This window comes from Lissotriton vulgaris, chromosome 1_2 (genome assembly GCF_964263255.1).
Source record: "Lissotriton vulgaris chromosome 1_2, aLisVul1.2, whole genome shotgun sequence".
In the NCBI taxonomy this organism is placed as follows: domain Eukaryota; kingdom Metazoa; phylum Chordata; class Amphibia; order Caudata; family Salamandridae; genus Lissotriton; species Lissotriton vulgaris.
Window position 1 is genome coordinate 162,049,733 of NC_141686.1, and position 23,137 is coordinate 162,072,869.

Here is a 23,137-nt window from a genome sequence, read left to right on the forward strand (position 1 = left end):
TAAGACTCAATCCTAAACGTACCACTATTTTGGTATTCACAGAATGCACTTACTACTTGTGGTATTCACAGAATGAACATTGAGCCCGATTCACAGAATGAACTTAAGACTCAATCCTAAACTTACTACTATTTTGGTATTCACAGAATGCACTTACTACTTTTGGCATTCACAGAATGAACTTACTACTTTTGGTATTCACAGAAGTTAGGATTTTGTCTTAAGTTTGTCTTAAGACAAACTTAAGACAGACTTAAGACAGAGTTAAGACAGACTTAAGACAGACTTAAGACAAAATCCTTACTTCTGTGAATACCAAAAGTAGTAAGTTCATTCTGTGAATGCCAAAAGTAGTAAGTGCATTCTGTGAATACCAAAATAGTAGTACGTTTAGGATTGAGTCTTATGTTCATTCTGTGAATCAGGCCCTTACTACTTTTGGTATTCACAGAAGTTAGGATTTTGTCTTAAGTCTGTCTTAAATCTGTTTAAGTGTGTCTTAAGTTTGTCTTAAGTCTGTCTTAAGTCTGTCTTAAGACTAACTTAAGACAAAATCCTAACTTCTGTGAAGACCAAAAGTAGTAAGTTCATTCTGTGAATGCCAAAAGTAGTAAGTGTATTCTGTGAATACCAAAATAGCAGTTAGTTGAGGATTGAGTCTTAAGTTCATTCTGTGAATCGGGCCCAATGTGTTTAAGCCAACTCCGACACAATTTGCCAACAGAGTAGGAGGTGACCGAATGTTGACTCTAAAAACGGGGATCGACTCTAACCTCTGTAAAGCCAGGGGTTAGACCCACAAAATAGTGCTGGCAGGAATATGCACTTTTTTGCCATAGCAACCAGCTTTCGGGATTAATGCTGGAAACATTAAAAGAGGAATTTCTAAACAGGGCTTGTAAATCACTAAGGGAAGTACTGGTGTGATTATTCCAATGGAGGTATTCACCCAAATCAGGAAATGAAGGAGCATTATATTTTTTAGAAGTAGCCATTCCAAAGCAGGTGGTTTGTGAAATAGTAGCATTCAGAAACAACATATAGTTCGGTATGAGACATGCACGATGCAAAGCCTCTGTGCCTTGCACTTGCCAACTTTTAGAACCCCTAACAGATTTAAGATCAACTGTATCTTTCCACAGCTCATAGCCCTCAATTGCCAACTGGTCAATAAAGGACTTTGAATACAGTAATTTTGTGTGGGTAAGTCTAACCTTGGAAGAGGACTTCTCAGTCATCTTAAAATAAAATGCTTCAGGGTTTGATTGATCAAAATCAGTAAAATAAGAAAACTTTTTCAAAAGAGGTTTAGAGCTGCCTTCAACAGGTGCGGGACAATGTTCCCACTGTGCGTAGTTAATTACATTTCTAAATGTATTTATCTTATGCAGAAAGTGATTGCCAAAATGCTGGTAACAGAATAAATCACCATTGTTAGCAGAATCTAGATACAAATCTTCAGCATCAAAGGCAGCATAATATTTCAAATCAGAAAATAGAGTCCCCTACTGCTTTGACATCCCAATCATTAGAGCGAATATTTTGTTTAACCATATCCCCCATAGAAACACGCAGTACATTGGGAACGTTAATAACCTCTGTGGGCCCATGAACCTGGAACTTTACAGCGTCCCATACAATCCCATCTAAAACGGGCCAAGCAGTTATATTCACAAAAGTCTGGTCCCTCTTCATGATGTGCAAAGAGGTGTGGGGGGCCAAAGTTCCATCAATTAGTCTACTTGAAGTTTTTTCTTGAACATACTGTCCATTCACAAATTGAAAAAAAAATACACAACAAATCCGATGGACATGAACAAAAAAACTGAAAAAAAGCACCAGTCAAATGTAAGTCCAAGGGGGAATCAAAAAATGTTTTTTAAACCAGGTAACAAAAATCTAAAGTTTTGAAGTGGACTTTGATGTGGTGGAGCCAGTGTCAAATGAAAAACGTGAGCCACACGGGTCTCCAAATCAGGCATAGACAAGTCAGTGGGGTAAGTATATTCAGTATCATTAAAAGGATCACCAGCAGTCGAATGCAATAAAGGATCCTCAACTGTATTCAATTCAATGGCAATATCAGGCCCGATGGCAGGATCCGAGACCAAAACAGAGTGTTATGTTATGTTATGTTATTTTAATTTATACAGCGCACAGCTACTCGGAAGTGTCCCGGCGCTAACAGCAAATTGTCGTGTCACACCATTGCTGGACACAAAACCACAGGTGTCAAACTATGAAGGATCGGCCACCCTGTGTAGTTTGAAATTGTCAATGGAGATGTACCTGTTCCCCTTTCGCCCAGGAAGAGGAGATAAAATGACTCTTCTTGTACCCTGCACGCCAAGCACGGGAACTGGAGCACGATAGCAGGGACCAAATTCCTTCTTGTTCTCGATCTTCTCTCGGATCAGTTCTCCAACTTGGGGTAGCCAGCTGACTACCGGAATGTGCAACGCAGCATCAGATGTGGGTGGAGGGAAAATGTTCCCTTGCAAGACTGTCTCTGGTCTTTTGTAGGTTCTGTAAAACATTACAATGTTCATCTACGTCAAAGGATGCGGCCGCTGCCGCCATGTCTAGACCCTCAAGGTCCGGAACAAACATTTTGATGCCAAAGAGCATTTTGTATGGGGTCCGCCAACCCAGAGACCTTCTAGGGAGATTATTTAGTGCACGCTGTATGCTATTGAGGTGGGTTAGCCAGTCTCGGTCAGTAACTAATACCTTGGCTGTCAAGGATTGCTTTAAGTCAAGGTTCATTCGCTCCACAACACTATTACCCTTAGGCTGGTATGGAGACGAATATTTGACCTGGACCCCCAAAGAACTCATGGCATCCCTGTATGCCTTGGAGGCAAGCGCTGTACCCTGGTCTGAATGGAAGGTACCACACGCAAAAATTCCCACAAAGACACGCAATCCCTTATGACAGTTCTGGAATCAGCACTGCATTGCGGCCACAACCACACAAAGCATGTGCTTGAGTCAACTGCTGCTAAGATGTACTTATATGCAGTATCGGATGAAAAAGGACTGCAGTGATCTAAAGAAACACAAGCAAGTGGTTTATTAGATATGTACAACTGAGTTTGGGGCTGGCATGCAGCAGTAGAAGGTTTAATTTGCTAACAAATGCCACATTGAAGGACATAATCATGCATCTGTTTGTGCAAACCCCGCCACAAATATCGTTGCTGTAGAAGAGATACAGTAGCTGACACGCCTGCATGCGATGAGGCCATCCCAGCGTGGGCTGGTATAATCAACGTCTGTCTGCGGTCCGTGTTGGGTATCAACCTGTCACCAACGTCGTTAATTCTCACATGAGGAACTTTATTAGGGCTTAAATGATAAGAGTATTTAGAAGGGAAACCTCTAGGGTAATTACCTCCTTTCTCTGTTGCGGCAATAGCTGCCAAGATGGAACCTGTAACTGCTGCGACTGAGTATCCTGCAACTGCGGTCTTAGTGGCTTCATCTGCAAGACAATTGCCAACAGCATGAACTCTAACACGCTGGTGACCCAGAGTATGAATTACAAAGACAACTGGCAGCCGCTCTTTAAGCTCAGCCACTCGAGCCCAGATCATTTTATCTTTTAGTAGCAGCACTACATGTAGCTTCCAAAATAATTCTACAAAGAGCTGCAGTTTAACTGGTGGTTACTACATGTCCCTCACGAGTCAAATGCAAATGCTTGATGAAAGAGTGTCAATGGTTTTGCATTTGACTCGTGAGGGACATCTAGTAACGACTAGTGGAACTGCAGCTTGATGTAAGAGTAATTTCAATGCTTTGCATTTCACTCGTGAGGGACATCTAGTAACGACTAGGTGAACTGCAGCTCTTTGTAGAATTATTTTGATATTGGATACTATAAAATTCACTGCCCACTGCTTATCTCGTCCCATAATGCTTTGCAGGGCCTTTGGTTGGGATTTTTTTTGCCAATAACTATGCTTGGGGTGGTCCCAAGAGGATGGGACCACCACTGATGTTCAACGAAATGTGCTTTTTAGGTTTCGCCGAGGGCCGGAGCTCCTAGCTCCGCCCAGGAGAAATCTTATGTCCCTACAGTGTGGGGCTTAGTCCCGCCTCTGCTTTAATTGGCTAGCTCCATAAATGGAGGCTAGCCATTGGACCAGAGATCTGTCCGTCATAGCCGGACCAGATTCGTGGGCGTTCCCGCGATTTTTTCGCTCTCCACCCACTTCTGACGTCATGTGGCTGTGGGCGTGTACTTTTTTTTTTATTTTTGTCCCATGATGTTTTCGTCATTTTAGAAAAGCCTTTGGCCGAAGTGGTTGGCGAGTTTGAAGTTGTTGTTATTTCCAATGCCCCGTCTCATGTTGTCTTTTGTCCGAGCCTTTCCCGCCCCCCTCCCGATGTCCGAGACTTTCCCGCCCCCCCTCCCACTCCCTCCCGCTGTCCGAGACTTTCCCGCCCCCCCGCTGTCTGAGCCTTTCCCGCCTCCCTCCCGCTGTCCGTGCCTTTTGAGTGCTTTTTCTTGTTTTTATGTTCCACTGATGCTAAAAGTAAAGCAACAACAAACAAATATATATCAGGGGCGAAGACTGTCAAGGACGCCAGTATCTGCGAGCCAGGGCTCCCTCGGCGACCTGCATGCGGAGGGACGGGGCAGCTGGGGAAGAAAATACCATTTCACGGCTGGTGGGCAGGCGCAATCTCAAAGCGGCGGCTGGGTGATGGAGTCAGGCGGCAGGATGGATGGCTCGCACGCAGAGGAGGAGATGGCGGAGGGGGGAGACATGGGGCACAGATGGAGAGCAGGAAGGAGATGGGCAAAGGGCCTGGGGTGGGGGCCTGGACAGACGGGGGAGGGGGGAGGATCGGCGAAGGAAGAGACAAGCAACGTGGAGTATCAGATGAGGATGAACAGGGAAATAGGTACACGGCAGAAGGGGAACGGACAGATTTACAGAAGGGGTTAGAGGGTGGATGACAGCTGGGAAGGAGTGAGTATGGAAGGCATAGGTTAGGAGGGAGGAAAAACCAAGGAAAGGTGAAAAAGAAGAAGTAAGATGGAGACAGGTGAACAAAAGGAGGTGATTTCGGAAGGTAAGCAGCGGAGCAGGAAGGAAAGAAAGCAAGGGCGGATGAATGGTGAGGGGGGTAAGAAAAGAAGGAAGCAATACTTGTCAAAATGACTCCCAAACACCCACTGTTTTTTTAAATACAGTTCTACACTAGGCATGTTTATCTGATGCTCCCTTTCTAGGCTGCAGTGTTGGTGAGGACCCTCTATCACCAGGGAAAGGACAGCAAAGTTGGGGCAGCATCAGTCATCCATTCCTTAAGTTTCAGGCTGGATCTGATTGTGGTCTACAGAGGGGAAAGGGTAATCCTAGCCGCTATTCAACAGCTACCTAGATTGTAATAAAAACAGAAAGCGTTAACTTGTTTCCTAGGATATGAAAGGACACAACTGTAGCACTTTACAGTTTGTCTCAGGAATTTACTTTGGAAAAACACCCATGAACGCAGGCACAGGAATATGCAGCTGAATGGGAATATTAGGTTTCAGAGAAACAGTCCAGGGTATCGCACTCTGCACGCCTAAGATCTTTGCTGCGTGTTCTTTAGGTTTCGCCTCGCCGAAAGCTGCGCAGCAGACTTTCGGCCAGGCGAAATCTTTTGTCTAGAGTATGTGTGTGTAGTCCCGCCCCTCTGTTCCATTGGCTAGCTCCATAAATGGAGGCTAGCCATTGGAACAGAGATCTGTCCGTCATGGCCGGACCAGATTCGTGGGCGTTCCCAACAGTTTTTTGCATTTTGCCCACGTCATGCGGCGGTGGGCGGTGGTTATTTATTTATTTATTTATTTATTTGTGCTCATTCCTCCAAAGATGGCGCGGGGCCCTTCGACTTCTCGCATCTACTGGTACGTTGCAGAGCGTTCGGTCCGTCAGAGCGGCTTGTTTTCAACTCGTCATCGTTGTTGTTTTCAATGAAGGCGCCCTTCCCTGTGATCACTTCCCTGTGATCACTGCTTGCAGGGGGATTGGCCTCCTAGCCTGCGAGCCAGGCCATTCAGGTGGCGGACTGCAGGCAGCTGTGTGTTTTCCTAGCGTGCGCGTCTCTTGCATAGCGGCGATTTTTCCCCACCAGCTAGATGGAGTCGCAATCTGAGTTGTGTCGGACAAGAAGACTTTGTAGGTGGGTTTTATTTTCATTTTAAGAGTCGTGCATGACCCACTCGCAGCATTCACCTGCCAAGACCTACCTTCACACGTTGGCGCAGAGGGGCAAACTTGTCCCTCCCCCCCGAACCGCCGGTTCATCAACATCATCTGCTCGGTTTGGGGGCTCACGAGAGTGGGACGGGACACACTCCTCTCTCAAGGCTCGCAAGGCGGTCACGCTCCTGATTGTCTTGCCTTCTAGCATCTAAATCAAGTTTTGGAAAGAAATGGCATTTGAGCCTCATTTTTTCAGATATTTGTATTCTGGCCCACTTGATTATGTTGCTCCCTGACCATTTGAAATAGCAGTTACATATTAAATCGCATCGGAGGCCCCCTGGAGGGGAAATCGGGTTGAATTTTCATCTGAAGGAAGTCTTTATACAACAGCAAATGGTGAATACTTTATTCGTGGAGCATTATTTCATGTTTTTTTTTCCAATGAAAGGGTGCATGTAAACATTTGTGTCTGACGCACTACCAAAGTCTGTTCATCATTTATAGCTTGAATTGAGATTGAAGGTTCTGCATCATCGTGTTTGGGTCATAGTTTCTTGTTTGATTTACTGCCTGTTCTATGCTCCTCCCTGCCCCGCTCCATGTGTGTTTATTTCTATTGGATAAATACCAAGCTAATCACGTGGATAAATAACTTCTCTGGACTGCAAATAGTATGGCGGATAATTGCGGTGACATTTGAATCGGCAATAAAAACATCCAGTCGGTAAGCGGCTCTTGTTATTTTAAGTGTTTAGTTCGGCTTCTTGGCGCTGATGAAGGTTCCATATTGGGTCCTGTGATGAGTCTATCCGCCTGACTGACCATCCCTGTTCTGTCCGCCTGCGTCATCTCTCTTGAGCCCCTCCTCTATCCGCCTGCCTGACCACTCCCTGCGGCCCATGTTCAGTCCGTCTCAGTGACCTCTCCCTGTTCTGTCCACCTAACTGACCTCACTCTCTCTCTCTCTCCCTGCTGCCCCTGTTCTCTCCACCTCAGTGACCACTCCCTGTGACCCTCTCGTCCATCCCTCGCATTCCCACCCTTACCTTCAAAGTAACCGTGTGCACCCCAGATCCCTCCGCCATCTTGTGCTCTGTCAGTCAGCATACCTGTCTGGCTGTGTTCAGGCAGGATTCCTAGAGGTGGGTGCCAGGGAGGGGGCAGGCAGACCCTTTCTTTATACTTGACTTTGAAACATTGACTTGGAAAATACTTTCCTGAGCGACACAGCCCTTGCTTGGGCTGCAGGAAAGAGGAGCTCGAAGCCTGAAAACGACTTGAGTAGAACAGTAAGTTTATTGTTTTCTTTTTGCTCCTGCAAGGCCAGTTTGCTTGGACACAGCCTTTAGTATTGTTCATTCTCTCATGTAGTTTCATCGCTCATGTGATTGGTTTCTGAAGGGCCGTGCTGTGCAAGAGGGCGCTCTGGATGTGAGTGTGCGGTTTTCTGTTGTTGCTTTTCCCTCCCTTGAACTCTGTTCATTGCTGGTGGGTTTTTGTGTTTTTATGCTCCATGCACTGGGCTGGAAGTCACACCATGCACCAGAGCTGTGCTCGGGCTGTGCTCAGGCTCCTGAGATCCACAACGCCTCACACATCTGGGAGCACTACAAGGGGTGTGCTGCTCCTCTGAGAATGTGGCGGACCCTCACAAAGCCATAGCTGGGTGTGTGTGTGTGTGTTTACAAACTCTCGAAGACTTTGTCACACTCATTACTGCCACTTCATGTAGTTGTAAATTCTTTAATGAATGTGGGAAAGTGCCAGAACCCACCCGTGTTTTCAGAGGGTCCACGTGAAGGGATTTCCACGCAAGGAAAATGTTTTGCAGGTTAAAAAAAAGTGGCATAACATAGGTCCCTATATGATGGTGGTTTTTCCTATTTGTGTACCATCCTTTGCTGCATAATTAGATGTGAGCGGCCTGTGCTACCTGCAGGTCGCCCAGGAGCAAACCTGTCTGTGTTGAGCATCTAATAATTGAGTAAAACACGCAAACAATAGATTTATGCTTATTTAAGCATGGTTTGTCTTTTATTTGTTTATTTAAACATGGTGCGGCTTTTATTTGCTTATTTAAGCATGATTTGGCTTTTATTTTTTAAGAGGAGTCCCCACTCTGCTTCAATGTTGAACCTGCTCAGTGCTCATGATATGATGAAACAGTTCTCAGGAGTAGTGCCACACTGTGTGTGAGAGACTCCACCACCAATCCCTCTGCCTGGAAGCTTATTTACCTTCGTTTTTTTTATTTCCGGTTCGTTCCCTCATGGGATATACTTCCATGTGGTTGGAAGGCAGTGGGGTGTGTGACTGGCCTGTGCAGGATTTCACAACATATTCTGATATCCGTGGATGTGCAGGGGTTCGTCAGTGTGGGGAAACTCCTCTGAAACACTGTGAATCAATTGCTATGATGCTTTTTCTACTCGGGTACAATAAGTGTAAACAGGCCGCCAGGCAATGGTAGGAAATCTGCTGCTGAGTCTGCCTTTTCTATGCGGTCACCCCAGATTTTTCACCTTTATCGTGCTCCTATGGGTGCTGATCTAATCACTGTGTCCATTTTGTGACACTGTTGTTCAGTGCCACTATGCGCGTTCTCTGGTTCTAAAATGGTATGGTCAAAATTGCTTTCACCCCATTGGTGTATTTAACTTTCCCATAAGGTCATGGTAGGGGGTGCAGAAAATACACCAATGGCTCTGGGTGTGTGTGTGTGTGTGTGTGTGTGTGGCTCTGGGTGTGTTTGTGGCTCTGGGTGTGTGTGTGTGTGTGTGGCTCTGGGTGTGTGTGTGTGTGGCTCTGGGTGTGTGTGTATGTGTGGCTCAGGGTGTGTGTGTGGCTCTGGGTGTGTATGTGTGGCTGGCTCTGGGTGTGTGTGTGTTTGTGGCTGGCTCTGGGTGTGTGTGTGTGGCTGGCTCTGGGTGTGTTTGTGTTTGTGTGGCTCTGTGTGTGTGTGTGTGGTAGTAATTGCTGTGTGCTGAGCTCGTCCGTAGGGTACAATAGGTCTCACATTTGCGAGAGATTAAGCTAATGGCAATGTGAAATGAAATTAAATGAAATGAAAAATTACACTTGTATAATACATGTAAATGACAATGCCATTTATTTATCTGTTTACAAAACCAACACATAAATACAATTTTTATCATTTACAATGCCAATAGCTCAAACTTTTCCAAAGGCGAAACCATTGCATTGTAAATGTTTGTTGTTTATGCTCTTTGTGTTCAAGGCATCTGCTTGGTCCTCCTCCTAGGTTAGGGGGGACCCCAAAATCATCTGCTCTCTAATTTCCCTATGTTTTAATTGTAAAAGTTCACTTTTGTGAATTGGTTATATGCTTTTAAGCATGTAAAATTGCTTTCTCAAAGCATCTGAGCATGTTGTTCATTTAGCTGCTACGCAAACTTTGCATGCTACGGTTTCCCTTAGTGTCACGAACGGCGTCCTCCAATGCAAGCATCAGAGCATGAAGCTCTGCCAATTGGGCGGGACAGTCCCATAATGTCTGTGTATGCACAACATCGGACTTGAATTCACCATCCACCATAGTACCAACCACAATTGCGCAGGCCAAAGAATATGCGTGCTTTGAATCCATAGCCGCATGCGCGCTTCTGTCAGTGTAAATGATACAATGGAAATCCTCATGTGGGCGCATCGTCAGAGGAGCAGGATGAACAAATTCATACTTCAAGAACTCCTGAGTCTGCAGAGAGGAATCAAAAATCAACGTCACATCCGGAGATGTCAAAGACGTGGCCCATTGTATCCACCCTGGCTGCAAAGCTTTTGAATTTGGTACACTGGCTTTCATCACTGCATCCAAGGCAGGATACGGAGTAACAACCAAAATACGTTTTCCCTGCGACAGTGCACGTTCCTTAAGAATCGCCATTTGACAGCTGTCAAAACTTTTTCCACAGTGTAAAACCGCAACTCATTTGAGGTGTACAAGAGTGACTTGTAAATGATAGGGACTGTGTCACCCTCATTAAAAGTGAGGTACGCAAAACCCACCGCCCGGTATAATTCTTATCACCAGGTTGGTGTGTTTATCAAGAGTCAACAAGAATTATGGGGCAGATTTATGAGGCCCTTGCGCCACTTTTACGCAGCTGTTGTGTCACGCAAGGTGGCGTAAATGTGGCGCATCCCTACGAGGCAGTTACAACGTGACGCATCTATGGAGATGCGTCACGGTGTAAGGCCCTGCGCCACATGAAACCTGCGTCAGGTTTCATGTAGGCGTTCCGGTGCAGGGGGGGCGTTCCGTCGCAGGAAGACCCCTGGAAAGTGACTCAGTGAAATCAACAAGATTTCACTGAGTCACTTTCTACGTCAACTCCTTACGCCTGCTTGAAGCAGGCGTAAGGGTGATGCACCATGCAATTTAGGGGTGGCCCCTGTGCATTGCAGGAGTCATGTTGCACTTGCGACATGACTCCAGCAATGCGCCGCCCGTACGCCGAAAGATGCGTCACGCATCTTCCCTGCCTTGCACCATGGTGCACCGCATTGTAAATGCGGCGCACCATGGGTGGCGGAGCTGTGGCGCACTGTGGCGCACATTAACTGGCGCATCCCTGGGGATGCACCAGTTAACGTAAATCTGGCCCCTAGATTCTAGAAGATCAGCCTGCAAAGATTGCAAGATGGCTGAATGTACAGGCAGCCAGCACGATTTGGAGAAAGAAGGTTGTATAAAGTCATAAAGAGGCTTGATAACTATGCTTTGGGTGGTTCTAAGAGGATGGGACCACCACTGATGTTCAACAAACTGTGCTTTTTGTTTATGCTCTTTGTGTTCAAGGCATCTGCTTGGTCCTCCTCCTAGGTTAGGGGGGACCCCAAAATCATCAGCTCTCTCATTGCCCTATGTTTTAATTGTAAAAGTTAACTTTTGTGAATTGGTTATATGCTTTTAGGCATGTAAAATTGCTTTCTCAAAGCATCTGAGCATGTTGTTCATTTAGCTGCTACGCTACGGTGCAAATTAGTACAAACGTTATATGCTATGGTGTAAATTAGTACAAACTTTGCATGCTCCCTTAGCGTCCCGATAATCACTGGGATAGGCGTCCTCCAATGCAAGCATCAGAGCATAAAGCCCTGCCAATTGGACCTTACAGTCCCCTAATGTCTGTGTATGCACAACATCGGACTTGAATTCACCATCCACCTTAGTACCAACCACAATTGCGCAACCGAAGAATATGCGTGCTTTGAATCCATACCCGCATGCGCGCTTCCGTCAGTGTAAATGATACAATGGAAATCCTCAAGTGGGCGCATCATCAGAGGAGCAGGATGAACAAATTCAAACTGCAAGAACTCCTGAGTCTGCAGAGAGGAATAAAAAATGAACGTGACATCCGGAGATGTCAAAGACGTGGCCCATTGTATCCTCCGTGGCTGCAAAGCTTTTGAATTTGGTACACTGGCTTTCGTCACTGCCTCCAAGGCAGGATACGGAGTAACAACCAAAATGCGTTTTCCCTGCGACAGTGCACGTTCCTTAAGAATCGCCATTTACACCGATGTCAAAACTTTTTCCACAGTGTAAAACCGCAACTCAGTTGAAGTGTACAAGTGTGACTTGTAAACGACAGGGACTGTGTCACCCTCATTAAAAGTGAGGTATGTAAAACCCACCGCCCGGTATGATTCTTATCACCAGGTTGGTGTGTTTATCACTGGTCAACAGGAATTTAGATTCTAGAAGATCAGCCTGCAAAGATTGCAAGATGGCTGAATGTTCAGGCAGCCAGCACGATTTGGAGAAAGAAGGTTGTATCAAGGCCTAAAGAGGCTTGATATGCTGGGCATATCCGGGAATATAGGTACGCCCGAAATTTAAAAAGCCCAGTAAAGATTGTAATTTCTTCAGTGTTGTGGGAGCGCGCAAAAGTGGGTATTTTCGCCAGGAAGTGAGGAACCAAACCTCAACCTTCATTATTAAGCTCGTAGCCAAGGAACAACATTGTGTACTCTGCAATGTGTGATTTTGCAAAGTTAAATTTGTAGCCCAAATCCGCAAAATTGCAAACTATGCTTTCCACACGGCACAGATGCAGCAATATTTTGTCGTTTGTGAGATAGATGTCATCCACATACGAACATGCATCTGCGCCGAGCCCCTCCAAGAGAGAGACAATGCAGGCGGCAAAGATGCCTGGACTGTTCCTATAGCCCATAGTCAAACAGCAAAATTAGAGTTGTTTGCCACCACTGGTAAAAGCTGTCTATTAACTACTAAGATGGGACCGATTGTTGGAAAAAAAAACATTGGATATGTCAAGTGTTGTTTTAAACTGTTTGCGCACAAGACTATCCACAAGAGCAGAACTGTGAGTATTCTGCACTGCACATGTATGACAATGTGAATTTAAGTGGTGGTAATCCAATACCAAACTTAATGAGCCATCTGGCTTGGTCACAGTAAAAAGAGGATTATTCATCGGAGACACAGACGTTTCACTCACACCTTGATATTCCAATTGTTCAAGAATTTCCGCAACGGAAGCTTTAGCTTCTCGCCGCATGGGGTATTGGGTTTGAGGCTATGGCATGGACCGCAAAGGAATCTCACGTTGAGGGGAAAATGTGTCCCATCCACAGTGAGTACGGTACAAAGCCGGCGCAAGCACCTTAGACTGCCTCCAGTTGGTCAAATTTTTCAGCAAGCAAAAAAGGCATTTCATCCTTATCCTGGGGACAATTGCCCTTAACCGCATTAACCATAATGGGACTGAGCTTCAGCCCGTTCGTCCCAACTGGATGCGTGGCACCACCCAGGGCCCCACCCGGGAGGTTGCGGGAAATGTAATGAACCAGACCCCTTATTACTGACACTGCAGAGGCATAAAGGGGCCTTAATTCAAAAGCTGTCAACCGCGGCGCACTAGGGTGCAGGGTATAAGCAGCTAAAACAGGCCAAAAAGCACCTGCATTAGACAACGGTCCTTGTCTGACCGCCCTTACAACGTGTGGGAGGGCGCCATTAAACCAAACTGCAAGCTGCCATGCAGAAATTAGAACTTCCTGTATCCTATATAGAGCGTACTCGGCAGGCACAGCAGATGGAGTGTAGGAGTGAAATACACCAGTACTAGCATCAACCACAGGAAAAGTGACCCATGAGTAAAACAGCTTAAACAGGTATGCTGCGTCCGCAGATACAACAAAAACCACTGCCTGTCCTTCGAAAGTGACTAGGAAATCCTGCAAATGATTGCGCACAGCCAACAGGCAGTTTACTGGGATATCCACCGCAGCCTTAACGACATAGTGAAAGACTAGTACAATGCAATAAAAAGCACAACTGGGTAGTAATTCAATAGAAAACCGTTTAATAATATAAAGCTTGAAATGACCTATGTAACTATAGGTAGGTTTTATCTGTCACCACTGGCAACCGGAAACAATAGTGAGGGGTTCGTAGACTGATCAAAGCACTACTCGAGAGTCTCACAATAAGACCACATCATTGGTGGGGCCATGTTGCAAGGATCCTGCTCATACACAGTACTGTGCACAGAGACCGAGGCCATCAGTGAATTGTGGTGTACCAGAAACTCACCTCAGTACCTAGAAAAACACCAACCAGCTAGCATCTGTGTCACATTAGCTCTTCGTCCTATAGCAAAGTAACCAATGATTAGACAACCTAGAACATACGACTCAGGACAAACTCAGGAATGGTGGGAAGTGAGAACACTCTTTCGTTATACTCTCATACCAGTCCACAACAGGAGTAAAGAAGAGACAGGGTAAGGTTAAAATATTTATTTTAACGATGTGATCTCAGGTGCAGTATCATAGCAAACATCAGCATTGTTACAATTCCATAAAATACAAAAGGAGAAATCATATTACAATGATGGTGAAAACAGGACTTATAGCGCCTAGTTTTAACACCATCCCTATATAGAAACTATGTATTATAAACTAAAGAAGCTCTCTTAGGCTTGTTTGGGGGACCCCATTACCTTTCCACTCAGTAAGAGTAAATCACATCCAGATCAGCTAAAGCTCTCTGCATCCCTGGAAACGGAAAATCTTCCAAGTGTGTGAAATTATGGCAACTGGGCAATAATAAGGGCGCCAGAATATCAGTTGGCTCACAGCTGCCAAATTGTTGTGTTTTTAAAAAGCGTTACTCAATCATGTTGCACAACAGCTACCATGTTATGATAACCTTGACAGCTTCAGCACTCACTGTGCAGACTAGGGGCACAATGTAAGTCTAGAGATATTGAAAACAAACCTTTTCTCATGTGTAGACCTTCACGAAGCCTAACTTGCAAAAACAGCTATATGCAGTGTCATGTGCAAAAGCGGCAAGAGGTAAAATGTCGTTTAAACTCCTAATACGCCATGCTAACATAACGTGCGTTCAAAGCTGGCCTTAGGCCACACTACAGTTAATTCTAGCTCAGAGGGAAATAGCACTTAAATGGGGGCAAAAACCAGCTACGACGCTGAAGGGCTGGATAAGTAGCTTTGAGTACTGCAATACAAACTATGATCTGTATTCTACCACACTTCCCAGCAGTCCCGCCCAAAAGACATCTGGGCCTGTTAAAACTTTGCACGGCAATAGCGCAGACACAATCTGCCACACAAATTGAACAAGCCTTGGGGCCCACTGGGGTGGGCTAAGCGGGAGGGGGAGTGCTTTCTTCATTGGCATTAACATATCGGATCAACTCTGGCTAAAGCCTTGACCCCCCTGGGTACACAAATGAATGACTTATACTGCTAGCAAGGGACGGAGAGGGACATGTGAGGTGGGTTCAATGGTATACAATGTTCTGTGCATGCGTTTGTTTGTTTTGTTGAATGTTGCAGACAAACTTTTTTCTTTTGTTATTCAGCTATATTGACATGGAGATGTATAACTGGGTACACTATTTCAGATATGCTGTTCTATTATGTAAACTGGTAAATAAAGATTTAAAAAAAAAAAAAAAACTCCCAACCCTATTAACCGATGCTTCAGGCAAGAATCACAAGTTAGTACTGCAGGTACATTTAAGGCAGATGGTGTGGTTGATTTTGGGAGAGTCTGGCAGGTGTCAGGATTAGTATCGCAAGAGGCTTCAAAACTCATTAAGGAGTTATGGTCCCCAGGAACACCTAAGGCGTACAAACTGGCCTGGGGAGATGGTTTTGTTGGTGTGCTTCGAGTGGTTTGGATCTCCTGTCAGCTCCTCTGGTAGAAGTGGTGAATTTTGTGACAGAGATCTTCCTTGGGGTAGGTCTTATAGTACTGTTAATGTTGGTAGATAAGCAAATTTCACCAGGGCACACATTGATTGATAGCTTACCAGTGTGTCAACATGTATAATGATTAAAGTACCCTGGGTCCTAGGTATTCGTCTTTGTGGGACGAGGATCTTTTTCTTAGAGAGCTAGCTAGTTGAACTGAGAATTAATTCTTGAACCTTAAGCAACTCTCTTTGAAGTTGGTTATGTTGTTGTGTCTTGTATCCTTTAGAAGGGTATCAGATGTTAGGGCTCTTGATATTTCCGCACATAGGTTTGTACCAGAAGGGGTGTGCTTTTACATCACTAGGAGAGTTAAACTATGTCTAGAACAATATTTTACCATAATTTAGATGAATGTAGAAAGCTATGTGTTGTGAGATGCATATATGAATTTGAGAGGACTGAGAATGTGAGAAGCAGCTCAATTCCTCATTTTTAATTTCCTATAGAAACCCACATAAGGATTTATCCATACCTACTTTATCTCGTTGGGTCAAAGAAGTTACGGGGAAAGCTGGTATAGATTTGAATACATTTGGGGCTCATTCCACGAGAGGAGCGATGGCTTCAAAAGCTCTTCTAAGAGGTGGGCGAAATGGGATTTTGGCCACAGCGGATTGCTCATCTGATTCAGTTTATTTTAAACCTCTGGATTCTTCAGTAAGGAATATTATTGCAAGGCTTTACACATGCATAATATTGGCCTCTGTGCTTTGCCATAAAATTCAGGTTTTCCACAGCTAGGGTGGGTAGAAAATCATGATTTCATCAAAGAAACGGAGGCTGATATTATCCCTCCCTGACTTCCCACCCTATAATTTGTCTATGTCTTTTCTATTCAGGAGGAGACTTTAAGAAGTAATTGAGGAAGAAAGAGGAGGCATATTCTCAGAGTTTGTGGTTTTATGGAATGCTTTGTTGGATTTAGCTTTTTTCTACGTATCTGTTATATCGAAGTTGTTTGTACCAAAAAGAAGGAAGATGGCTGCCAGACAGGGAACTAAGTAGTCTTTAGAACACTAATAGATTCCTATTCTAAGTTCTTTACATTGTTTTGTAGTTGCTGCTGTGAGTTGGCAATTAAAGAGATATGCATAAAATCAGCTTTGTGACTTTAATAAAATCATGATTTTCTACCCACCCTAGCTGTGGAAAAACTGAATTCTTTCTCATCTGAGCCTGCCTTCATACTCTCCCATCTAGATGTGTGCTTGAAGGTTTTTTCTGCCGGTAGGCTTTTTACAGTTAAAGAGATCTTTCAGAGCATGTACTAGCTTTAATTCGTGATCAGGTAAAGCAAAATGTCTTCCAAATGGCGGCATCCGTATCTCGCGTAGGCTTTGCGTCCAGCCAGTGACAAGGATACTCCCTGACAGCTGTCTGTGCACACCACTGGAATGACCCACACTGTGTGAAAGAAAGACTTGTCATACTGTGAGATCTTGTTGGTTTACGTACCTTGAGTTCTTCAAATGATGAATAATGGTATGATGAAGACACAGCTTGGCTTTCTTTGATATATACAGACCACAGTCACTACAAGTGGTGGCTTGTTTCTTTTTTTATTTTTCCCTGTTGGACTCTATGATCTCTCATTGGTTGTGAGGCCCTCGGCTGAACTACCCTGAATATGAAACAGCATATCCCAGGCAGCAGGATGGGAAATGCTAGTACATGAGTTTCAAGTGTACAACCAAATTAGTATTGTTGTGTTTTTTTCTTGGGGGTGCACACGACTCAGAAGCCTTGCCCCTAAGGGTTTTCGCTGCAGTTGGGTGCTGTAACTTGGTTAAGCAGTTAGTAAAATGTCTCTTTCGCTGGCTGCCTCAGTTTGCGTGGCGGGACAACAGCGTGGTTTCATGATGGCTTTGATATATGTACACTCCTTAATAAAATAGGCTGCATGCCAAGCGACAGAGTGGTCTTTTGGATAGCAGCAGGGCTTGGATGATTTAAAAATGCAGTTTAAATGGTATGTCAAAGGGGGAATGTGCTGGGAGGGATTGTCCCTTTTAACTAAACTCCAGTTCACCTAGGCAAACATAATTTAACAAAAAGGAAGGGCCTGTCTTGTCTAAAAGAGAAGGAAACAGTGTTAAAGGAGGTGAGGAAACTGTAGTTGGGGACGTCCGTGGTTAAGAGGACCGAATTGAGGTCTAGGCATGAATAGCGAGGTGCAAACAAACTGGCAGCTAAAGTCAAGGGCCACAGAAAGATAGAAAGATGCACCATTTCTGTGGGGATGCGAACATTGAGAGAATGCTTCACGGAGATATACGTTATGAGGAAAAATATTTCTTTAGAGATGATGGTGTGCACTTGTCTACAAGCGGAATTGAGCTTTACATTTTGTAGATAAGGGAGCATCTATGACAGTTGTTGGGGTTAGGTTGTGGTATTATTGTCTCGGTGGGGGTGAACAATTCCTTAAGGATTTTTTTGGGTGGCAGGTTTGACACATTAGGAAAGGAAAGATAAAATAGGTTGGTTATGGTATGGTACAGTCAGACCAGCTTGGAGTAAGGGGTGAGGATAGACAGTAGGAGGTAATTTACAGATTCATGGTTAAAAGGGGCAGAAGGAGTTGTTTCTGAAACAGAGAAAGGTTTAGTTTGGGGTTGTTTTTTAAATAAAGAGGATTTGTTTTAGGGGAGGAAGGAAATATGTTTGATGGAGAGGTTAATACTATGTATTAGAGAGGCTTTAAAGTTTAGTATGTATGTGTTTGCCAATGTACTCTTGATGTGATGCGCGCCTGTCTCATTAAATCGGCCTTTCACATGCTGTAGTATGTGGCTGCGCTGTCTCACCCAATACATAGGCACTTAAAGTGTTCTGTCCTAGACAGAATGTAGAGCATTTCATTAGGGAGCTATCGCAACGAAGGTGATGGGCAGGCGACTTTAGGTCTCACTCAATCTACTGCCTGACACTGCTCTAGCCCCACCGGCCAACTAGTGCATCTCGTCTGTTGCCATGGAGCCAGCTGTGTCTGCCTTCCTGAAAGCCAAATAGAGGGCTCCCCTCCCACTTTGTACACACAGTAAAACAGCTTAAAATGGAATAGATTGCTTTCTTTAGGCTACCTTTATTGCAGTATCATTCAGCACTAGGAACGTGGTTGGAATCAACTAGGAACGTAGTTGGAAGAAATATCCAGGAAATGCGTGGCTTGTACACTGACGGATATAGCCAAGTAATTGAGGAGCTCTGTGCCACCATCTAGATGTCAGGCAATACGCAGCAAAGAAGGTGACACATTTCACCATGGAGAAATTTTGGAACCGCCACTTTTCATCTTTCTCCATTGCTAACTAATGTTTCTACAATTGGCTTGCTGATGCTTCTCTGTCAGCATTCATGGCTGCCATTTTGAAAACCGGAGCACCGATAAGTTTTGGAAGATCTGCTACAATAATGCAGTAATCCTGCCTGTTCCTTCTAAAAACAGGTTATTACTTCGGGCATTGATGTTGCTCAGCCCATATTTGAAGAAATTTGCTGCCTTCATGTCCTCTAATCTTCTGAAGCTTATCTGGTTGCCATTTTGTCTCACGTTGTAAAGGATGCCATTTCTTCATGGCATTATTCAGGAATGTCTATTTCACTACTACTCCTCCTTTCTGATACCAAAGATAAAGGCTACGAGACTGCATTTCTAAATGGCAGACTATTTGTTTCTAGACCACAACTGTTCTTTGCCATTCATTTTGCTTTCTTCACTTCATGTTTTTCAAATTAACATTAGTCATATACTAGTTTATGGGTAGAGTACCCCGGGGGAAAACTGTGCATACAAAATCTAATTTGCCTTCTCTACATCTCTGTTCTTCAAACGCTGATCAATTATTGGCATCAATGACAGAGACTATATCTCAAAGATGACACTACTCCTAATGTGGTTGATCCTAAATCCTACCTGTCAGAGAAACAACTTCCATTATCTTCTCCTAAATGAACGAAAAAAGATCCTCCTTCTCTAAAGAACTCTTCTGCGCCTATTTCAATGGAATTAATTCTGGGGCAAAATAAAAGCTTTAAAATCATTTATGGAAGACACTACCAAGTCTATACATAATGTTGAGACTAAATGGTCCTTTACGGCTACACAAGTGTCGTAATTAGAACAAAGAGTCAGTGATATCCAGCAGAGCCACCAAAATAGATAACATACAACTAGAAATAAATGAGTTGAGACGTCACTCAGAAGATTTGGAAAACTGAAATTGTAGAAAAAATCTTTGTATTTATGGACTACAAGAACACATGGAAAAACCTGATCCTCTCCAATTCTTCAAGGAATTTTTACCGAAGGTCCTAACCTACCTCCATCTCCAACATTGAACATTCAGCTTGTACATAGACTGGGCATCCGTACCTAAACCTAGAGGTGTTATTTCTTTTATTTTTGGAGAATAGTGATTTACATAAGGTCCTCAGTGCTGTTAAAATAAAGAGGCTAATTAGATGGTTTACTCACAACCTATACTTTTCTCAGGATGTGTCAAAAGTGAAGGCAGATAGATAGAAGCAATTTTTAGATCTGTGTCTTCAGCTGAGAGCTATCAATGCACGATTTGGCCAGTAGTGGCTGCTGTGTCGGAGTAATGGTGGGGCTGGGGTCTGGTGGGGGATGATGGGCGACCGGGAGGTGGGGGGGAGAGGGGATACAATAACAAACATAAAACGCTCTTCTCCATGCCCTCTCCTCACTGCAGCACAGGCTACCAGCCTCCCTTGCAGCCAATCCTGACGCTCCTTTCATCTTAGAAATCAGTGTCAGGATTGTCCTGAGCACTGGGTATTTGCGCTCCATTCGAGACTAGGAGTCTATGCTTTGCGATTTCTAACCCAGTGACGCTGCAGGGTTCGAGACAGCCCAAGGCCATGGGCATTTGACTGGCCTGAGACGGCAGGGCAAACACATATGCGCACTGACAGCAGTGCTGCTCACCACTTCCTCTCCTGAATGTCTGATAGTCCCTCCCCCAGGACGCAGCACGCAGAAGTTGAAAAATAAAATGATAATAACTTGTTCAAGATCAATATAATCCTCCTCTTAAGCTTTCATAAGAAAGAATAGCACTGCAGTCAAAGCACTAACTGAGCTGTACAAGTCGCAGATCAGAATTCATCTGTTTGCCTCAGACACTCAGCAGTCTAGAGGTACATTGCTGTCTGGGGGAAAGAATGAACCCACTTTGTTATGTTTTGTATACACTAGATTGCATCTTGGTAAAGGTGTAAGCAGCATGTCAATGCATAAGATCTTAAGTGGCAGTGACCCACAGCCAGGTGTCACCAGCTTCACAATACAATACACACACCTGTTTGCCGCAGCATTCCTTTTACTTGTGTGTCCTTTCATTTAACACCTTGGCTGCTCAGGATATTCCTCTGCTGTGCTGGGCCATAATGATAATGGGTGTGGTCATGACGAGCTCAGCTCGTCATTATCACACAAGCACCGTGCCTCATGACGAGCTGAGCTCGTCATGAGCATGGAAGGGGTTAAACAATTAAATACATCAAGGTTTTTTGCAAGACAATATTTTGGGGGATTTTTGCATTAGAAAACACAGTATTACTTTACATGCAAGTTTTGTGATTTAATTTGATTTAATGCCTACGGACTATGTCATAAAAAGACATCAATAGGGTATTTTGTTTTATTTTGTTTTTGGTTCTTTTGTGAATTGGTATTCCAGTGTGTTTTACTCCATCAAGAAGGGACACCTAGCGGCAAAGTTTCTCCTTTGCAACTTTCACAAGGGACATCTATTGCTGGATTGGTGCCATTGCAGCCTTCGTACAGGGACTTCTTTGTATACTGAGCACGCTTAGTCTAATCCATTTTTATTAAGGAATACTCCTTCTGCAGTGTACCTCCCGTTCAATAGATATGTGCAGAAGTAATGTATAATATGCTGCATATCTAAACACTTATAAGATTCCAAACGTAAACACATAGATATACATTATTATTTACAATGCCAATAGCTGTAACTCTCCCAAATGCGAGACCGATTGCATTGCAAATGCTTGTCTACTATCTGTTTCTTTCTCCACTCTCCTATCATCTTTCTATGCCTCACCTGCTTGATTTTAGTACTTTTCAAGTATCTTGGCTTTATTCTCAATTTTTTCATGTTATAACCTATGATATTTTGTTCATTGCTGTAAGCATTGGTCACCTACATCTCCTTAAATGCTTTATAATGCAGGGTAATCTTGTGGAATGTTAAGGGTTTAGGTAACCCAATTAAAAGGCAGAGGGTTCTCTCACTTCTTGCTAATCGCCATCCGGAAATTATACTTTTGCACAAAATAAGTTTAGATGAATCAGAAGCATTGAAACTTAAAATAAGTTGGGTTGGACAGGTATTTGTTTCTCCTGTATTGCAGAAAAAGAATGGAACAGTTATTCTTGTTAAAAAGCACTTGAATGTTACACCTGTTTTTCAATCTAACAATATTGAAGGTAGATGAATTGTTGGTGATTTATTGATAGATAATGTTACCCTTACAATTTTTAATGTCTGGGGCCAGATAATATTATTTTTGGGCATGACTTTGCTAAATATTTATTAAATTTTGATGAAGATTATTTTATTTTGGGTTGTGATGACAACCAGGTGCATCATCCAGTTCGAGATAGAAGTGTGTTTTTTTCCCTAATGGAATGCATAAATCTTTTTGTTCTACTATTTCTCAAAAAGCCCTTATTAGCATGTGGCGCTCTGCTAACCCCATGCAACAAGAATATACATTTTATTGGGTCTATATTAAGCATTTCGGATTTAGACTTTATACCATTTTTCAACCTCATCACTATGCAGTAGATTTGATCTTTTTTATGAGATTCACAGAGAGATTTAAACATTCTTAGGGGAAAGAAGGTCTCCTATGCCCCCGCCCAGGAGCCTGCCCCGACAGCTGTGTCAAAATTGCAACAAAAAAAAACGTTTCACAAGTGTCTGCAGAGCCAGTAGTGGTGGCCATCCAAAACCTGATGCAATCTGCCCTGAGTGATGGAGACAGAAAGCTACTCGACATCAGACATGGTGTGCTGAGGTAGAGCCTAGCCAAGGGTCTGGCTTGGCTGTAAGAGCCAGTGCACACGCTAAGCCATAAGATTATTTGGCCTATAAATTGTGCAACAAATATCGTGTGAAAATACGATAAAGTCTCTTCAAAATCCCAAAACGCCTTTCTTTGAGGTGCTGAAGTCTCACTTTCAGGTTATATTGCTGCTCTGAGAGTATTTATTAAAATGTATATTTTTTAAACATGACCCTCAAGACAATGCATTAGTGACCTAAGATACAAGTCAGTTGTCGTGTGTACCCTTACGATAGCCTACATTCATATTATTCATGGAACAGAATCATAGCCTACTAAACCAAACACTGGAGGTTTTTGTACATCCTGAACTCGAGTATTTCAAGATGCTCTCATAAGCAATAATGAAGAGACAGCAGATCCTGTGAAATAAAATATTTGCCAAGGATCCCACATTGTGGTTTGACCTCAGCTTTTCTGCTTTCACATGGAGCAATTTAGCCACTAGATGGGTATCTCTTTCTCTCTCCTGTTTCACATCAAAAGTGAATTTTTGCCTTTAATTCTTGGTGCATAAAAATACAGCC

At 43.8% G+C, this 23,137-nt stretch overlaps 1 protein-coding gene across 1 annotated transcript in view; it reads right to left on the bottom strand.

Moving 5' to 3' along the window:
- LOC147734747 (aldo-keto reductase family 1 member C15-like) overlaps positions 1 to 23,137 on the bottom strand; it is a 364,446-nt gene that overhangs the window by 64,337 nt on the left and 276,972 nt on the right. The window lies entirely within an intron of this gene.